Genomic DNA, 6,168 nt, shown 5'->3' on the forward strand with positions numbered 1-6,168 from the left:
TCTTTTCAGTTCTGACTTAAAAACATGGCAGAGAAGACCAAGTAAGGAGTGCTGAGGGAAATGGGGACTCGCATGTGTGTTACATGGGGAATCTATGTCAGTAAAGCACCACTTGGGTAGACGGTTGAGTGGTTTTCAGCCATGTGGTAATCACACAGTAACTGTAAGTCACCAGATCTTCTCTGGAGATTGTACAAACTCAGAACTGAAGGGGGCCTTCGAAATGACCTTGTTTAGATTTTATATTAATTTTAACTCAAACAGACATGGCATACCTGTTTTATTATTGATTTCTCCAGGTGTTAGCTCATGGCTTTATTTAGTTTGTTTAATAAATAACACAATTCAGCTTTCTCATATTGCAGATAAGAAAATAGGCCAAAGGAAAAGAGGCTCTCACAAGGTGTCCCCCACAAGCTCACTTTTTAAAATTTTATTTTTTATTGTAAAGAAAGTTTTTTTCATACAATATATTGTGATGACAGTTTCTCCTCCCCCATCTCCTCCTAGATCCTTAACAACTCCCTGTGCCTTTAACTCCATTCCTTCTTTCTCCCTCTCTTAAGAAAACAGACAGGCAAATAAAAAAGACAAACAAGGATAAGAAAGAGAACCAAACAAACAGAGAAAGAGCATGAGAAATGAATATACACACATACTATGAAGAAAATAAAAGATGTCTGTACACACTTCCTTCTAGCCCCTTGCAATTTAGTTAGCTCTCCTAGTTGCTTGTCCTGTGACATTACCAGCAGATTCCCTAACACACACACACACACACACACGGGGTGAGAAGGCACAATACATCCATGGTTTTTGTTTACAGAAAAATCAGTCTGGCTTTTGAAACATGGTCTCCACCAATTAATTTCTTCTTTCTGCTCCAGTATCCAGCCTGTAAGTACAAAGCAGTGCTGAGTTGTAATTTCTAGTGAGTTAAGGACATTGTGATTGCATTACAGTGAGTGAAATTGAAAACCCTGAAGAACAGAATAGCATAGACCACTTAGGGCAGATTCTGAACATCTAAGCTAATTCTCCATACATTCTTCTATTCTGTTCAATGCGATAGCTGCTAGCCACATGCAGTTATTTAAACTTGAGTGTAAATCAATACAACATAAAAGTCTATCCTTTGTCCCCCTAGCTATATTTCAGGTGCTCAGTAGCATAGCCACATGTGGATGTGACTACTGTATTTTAAAACAATGATTTAGAACAAGTGGTATAACTAATACCTGGCTTGTGTTGAAGATGTCACTAGTATAACGTCATGTATAAATAATTGGCAAAGTTTCCCAAATAACCCATATCTCTCTCCTTTCAGTCAAGTGTGAACAATTTTATTTCAACCTACTATGTATTTATTTCTATCTTAGTATGTATATGTGAACACTACTCAAGGTGGAGTTTGTGTAGGCTTTGAAGGTTTTGATTTGGTGTGGGGAAGAGGAAGGTGTTTGGTTAGCATGATGAGGGAGGTCCTTTGCATAGTTCTTTTCTTTCTTCCCTGATAGACCCAAAATGTAGCATGAGAGTCTTATTAATACAATCAAACCCGGGGCCAGTTGTTGGGGTGAAATGCTGGATGGTCAGAGAGACAGAACAAGCCACAGCTAGCTCACCTCAGCTGGTCTTGTTTCCTCAGACTGGAAGCTTCTGTGTCCTCATCCCAATTGCTCTCAGCTGAACTGTTGCTCAAAAGCCTGAAGCTTAACCAGCCAAAAGCTTAACTGGCCAAATACTTCTAGTTTCTGGTCCTCATGCCTTTTAAACCTTTCTGCTTTCTACCACTACTCCCTGGGATTAAATTCTGGGATTAAAGGCGTGAGTCACCATGCCTGGCTGTTTCCAATGTGGCCTTGAACTCACAGAGATCCAGAGGGATTTCTGTCTCTGGAATGCTAGGATTAAAGGCGTGTGCTAACATTTTCTAGCCTAAGTATCTTGTGGCTTTTCTGTTCCCTGACCCCAGATAAGTTTATTAAGGTACACAATATTTTGGGGAACACAATACCACCACACCCAAAGGAAGAAATACACATTGTATACTACAAAGAACAGGTTATGCAAAATAGAAGCTGTATTAATTATGATCTCTCTAGTTTTACCTTCCCTTACACAATGTTTTGTCCCTATGTCTAGCTGGTGGTGATCAGTGGAGGTGCAGAAGTGAGCTGGCTTGGTGGGTCATTTTGGTACCTGAGTCTGTTGGGTATGTGTGGTCAGAAAATTTGCAAATAACCACCAGACCTAGGAACTAGAGTGTCTTAGTTAGGATTACTATTGCTGTGATGAAATATAATGACCAAAAGCAACTTGGGGAGGAAAAGGTTTATTTCACTCACAGTTCATTATAAAAAAAAAACCAAAAAAACAAACAGTGAAGGCAAGTATTCAAGCAGGGCAGGAACCTGGAGGCAGAAGCTGATGCAGAGGCCATGGAGAGTGCTGCTTACTGGCTTGTTTCCCATGGTTACTCAGCCTGCTTTCTTATAGAACTCAGGTCAATCAGCCCAGGGTTGGCACCACTGACAATGGGCTGGGCCCTCCAGCATCAATCACTAATTAAGAAAATGCCCTACAGGCTTGCATTCACCCCAGTCTTATGAAGGCAGTTTCTCAATTGAGGGTCCCTCATCTCAGATGACTCTAGCTTTGCATCAAGTTGACATAGAACCAGCCAGCACACAGGGCCAAGTTGGACTTGTTTTCATCTTAGCCTTTGCTCCAAGGGAGTGACTGTAAGGCTGGAATTAGCCAAAGGCCACCTAATGACTAGGGGCTTTTCCTTAACTAGATGTACTATCTGCCTGCTAACTACTTAAATTCTTGTCAAGTTTAAGGGGTTTTTTTTAGGAAAATGAAAGGGAAAAAAAAGATAAGTCATTGTGCTACAAATTCCTAGTAAATGTGATGTTGTAACTGGTCTCTGTTGAGAGCTATTTTAGGAAAGTCTAAGTCTGTAGCTCCTCAAATCCCTTGATATTCAAAGTGACTTGACATCACTTTATATGTAGTTCATGGCAAAAGTCCTCTCATAGATGCCTTTAAATTCAGATCCACTGAAGAGAAGAAGCAGGACTGACTTGCACTGGGACTGTCACCCACTCTAGGTGGGAGAACTTGTATGTAAAAATCAGACTTTGAATTTGCAATGATGGGCTGGAGGAACTGAGAAGTCTATCCTCCTGGGAAGATGAGCTCATCAAGGGGATGTAGAGAGGGAATTTGAGATTTCAAAGTATGTTTCCCACGGTGAATCAGCAGCTAGGTTTAGGAGACACAGAACATGGTTCTGGGTTTGACTTTCCCTGTAACTCATGAATTTGTACTCATGTAGATTCCATTCCCACAGAATGCTGGAGGTAGATAGAACCATGGAGGATGCAAATTAGCTGTAGTGTTATTATGTCTGATTTCAGACTAAACCTAGCTCAATGTTCTTATGTGGCAGATGAAGAAATGGAGTCCATGCTCTCTCAAAATGAATTTTGTCATCCTTGGATAAGCTATTCTGTCAATGTGTGTCTTAGTGTTCTCATTAGAAAAAAAGATGATACCACCAGTTATGCCTATTTCACAGAATTTAAAATTCAACCAAGGAAGGTATGGAGTTGGTAGAGTGCTTACCTAGCATGCTTGAAGCCCTAAGTTTGATCCTCAGTACTACATGTGTGGTTGCGGTGGCATATATCTGTAATTTCAACACTCTGGAGGCAGAGGCAACATGATGAGCTCAATGTCATTCTTGACTACATAACAAGTTTGAGGCCAGCATGGACTAAGATTGTCTTTCTGCTTGTCTCTGTCTGTCTGTCTATCTGTCTCTTTCTCTCTCTCTCCCCAAAGGAAACAAGAGACCAGAAAGTATGGTGCAGATAAATTTTCTTCATTTAAAAAATGTTCATCATCTTCCTACAAAGTGCCTTCTTTCACTCCAGATGTTACTTACATGACTTGTTATAAGGTTTTGAAGCGAGATGACTTGGGATCATGGAGAATATTACACTGAGAGTGGAAGGGACCGAGGAACTACTTTATGTCTGGAACTATGTTTACCACAATATCAGCATCTGCCAGGTATATTTGTATATTCTCTGTCTTTGTCCCTTTCTCTGTCTCTCTTCTTTGAAACTATAGCTTAAGGACTACTGAAACACTATTTGTAAAACTAGTGTATGAAGGTAAAACAAAACCACTCATTTGAGTCAAAGCTGGAGTTGTAAGATCAAGACTTATTGTATCCCTTTTGGTGTGGCTTAGAACATAATAAATAACTTAAATGTTATGATGGTCACTTTCCCCAATTATATTGAATAAAACTAAGGGGGAAGTAATGATACTTCATCACTAGATGAGAATCAAAGTGGGATAATGCATGTTAAAGGCCTCGTGAACTGCAAATAGCTGTAAAAATAATCTCATGATGATTTCCTAGTAGCAGGGGGAATCCCCCAGGGATGTGCTCATAAATTATCTTTGACCTGTTTCCTTTATCTCATCAGCAACCAGCAAATTCTTTAGAAAACAAGCAAAATTTGTTTAACATTTGATTTGTGGCTTAGTACTTAACCTAGCTTCACCTCTCTTGTCAAGAAGCCCCGACTTTCAAAAAAATACCAACAGGATGTAGTCCACTATGCAAGGCACTGGGTTCAATTATTATGCCTGCAGTAAGACGCTTATCATATATTTAAAAAGACAAACATGCATCTACATTTTAAGGCTGGGTTTGTACCTCCCTGTAGAGTGCTTGCTTAGCCCATGCAAGTTTCATTGTACCATCTCTAGCACCAAAATGGAAACAGAACTAGACCTGGGCAAAAGTTTTGAATTAAGTCATTTTTTCAGTGACTGTATTTTTTTTTCCTTTTTAGAACTACTCCCCCCAGAGCATGGAGCAAGAGATAGTAGGAATAGAGTTTAGTTATCTTAGTAGATAGTTAGCAACTTAGACTCTGAAGGTAGATCTGGGCTGAATCTTCTTTCCACAATTGACTGTTGACTAGTTCTGATTTTAGATAACTGATTCAACTTCTTGGCTCCTCAGATCCCCTAGCTTGTAAAATGAAACCACTGTCTTATGTTATGAGGCCTAAATGAATTATATTCTGTCACAAATTATATTTCCAATAAATGAAATTTTTGGTTCACATTATGGTTCTTGCTCTTTCAGGATTATTTATATTCTAAAATTGTTAGTCTGTAATTAGATAATGTGTCAAAGAATGACTTCTGATTTCAAGTCCTAAGAATTTTTCCACATCTTGGACTTGCTGGCTTGGTGATTTGAACAGGTGAGCTCTCAGATAATATTGGGCATCAATTTTGAATACTGATTAGGATCTTGATTTTTAAAAATATTTCCACAACCACTTGATTTTTCAGGGTATATTTTCACTTTTGCTTATAGATGATCAGCAATAATTTTCTTTATCATTATCTTTTGATAAATATGCCAGTCTATATTCTCTTCAGAGTCATCTTAGTCTTGGCCAGCTGGAGCCGAGATTGCATGATTGAGGTTTTGACTTTAATTAAAAGAAAGAAACCCATAAACAAAAATTTTTCTTCTTGGATTTTAAAGACCAGAAAAGATGATCTGTGCTTCACGGGGCTCAGCTGGATCTCTAGATGCATAATTGATATGTTTATGAAATCAGGACTCCGTTTGTTTAGTTTCATTATGTCTGACTTAAGACGTGCCATTGTGCATCAATCTCAAATGCATTTAGTTTACAAGCTGGGTAAAATCATATGGATAACTGGGATGATTTGAAAGAAAATGGCTCCCAAAGGGAGTGGCACTATAAGGAGGTGTGACCTTGTTGGAGGAAGTGTGTCACCCTGGGGGCAGGCTTTTTGGCCTCTTTTGCTCAAGCTTCCCTCAGTGTGGTAGTCAGTTGACTTCCTGCTGCCTTCTGGTCAAGATGTAGCCAGCACCATGTCTGCCTGCATGTTGCACTCCCCATTATGATGATAATGGACTGAATCTCTGGAACTGTAAGCCACCACTTCAATGAAATGTTTTCTTTGTAAGAGTTGCTGTAGTCATGGTGTCTCTTCACAGCAATAAAAAACCTTAACTAAGAAGTAACTAACAGATAACTAGTTTTTAGTTGAACATGTCCCCCCCCCAGACTAGGAAAAAAGAGAGAATGTAGA

The sequence above is a fragment of the Peromyscus californicus genome, unplaced genomic scaffold (genome assembly GCF_007827085.1).
Source record: "Peromyscus californicus insignis strain IS unplaced genomic scaffold, ASM782708v3 Scaffold_10__1_contigs__length_136768540, whole genome shotgun sequence".
Taxonomy (NCBI): domain Eukaryota; kingdom Metazoa; phylum Chordata; class Mammalia; order Rodentia; family Cricetidae; genus Peromyscus; species Peromyscus californicus.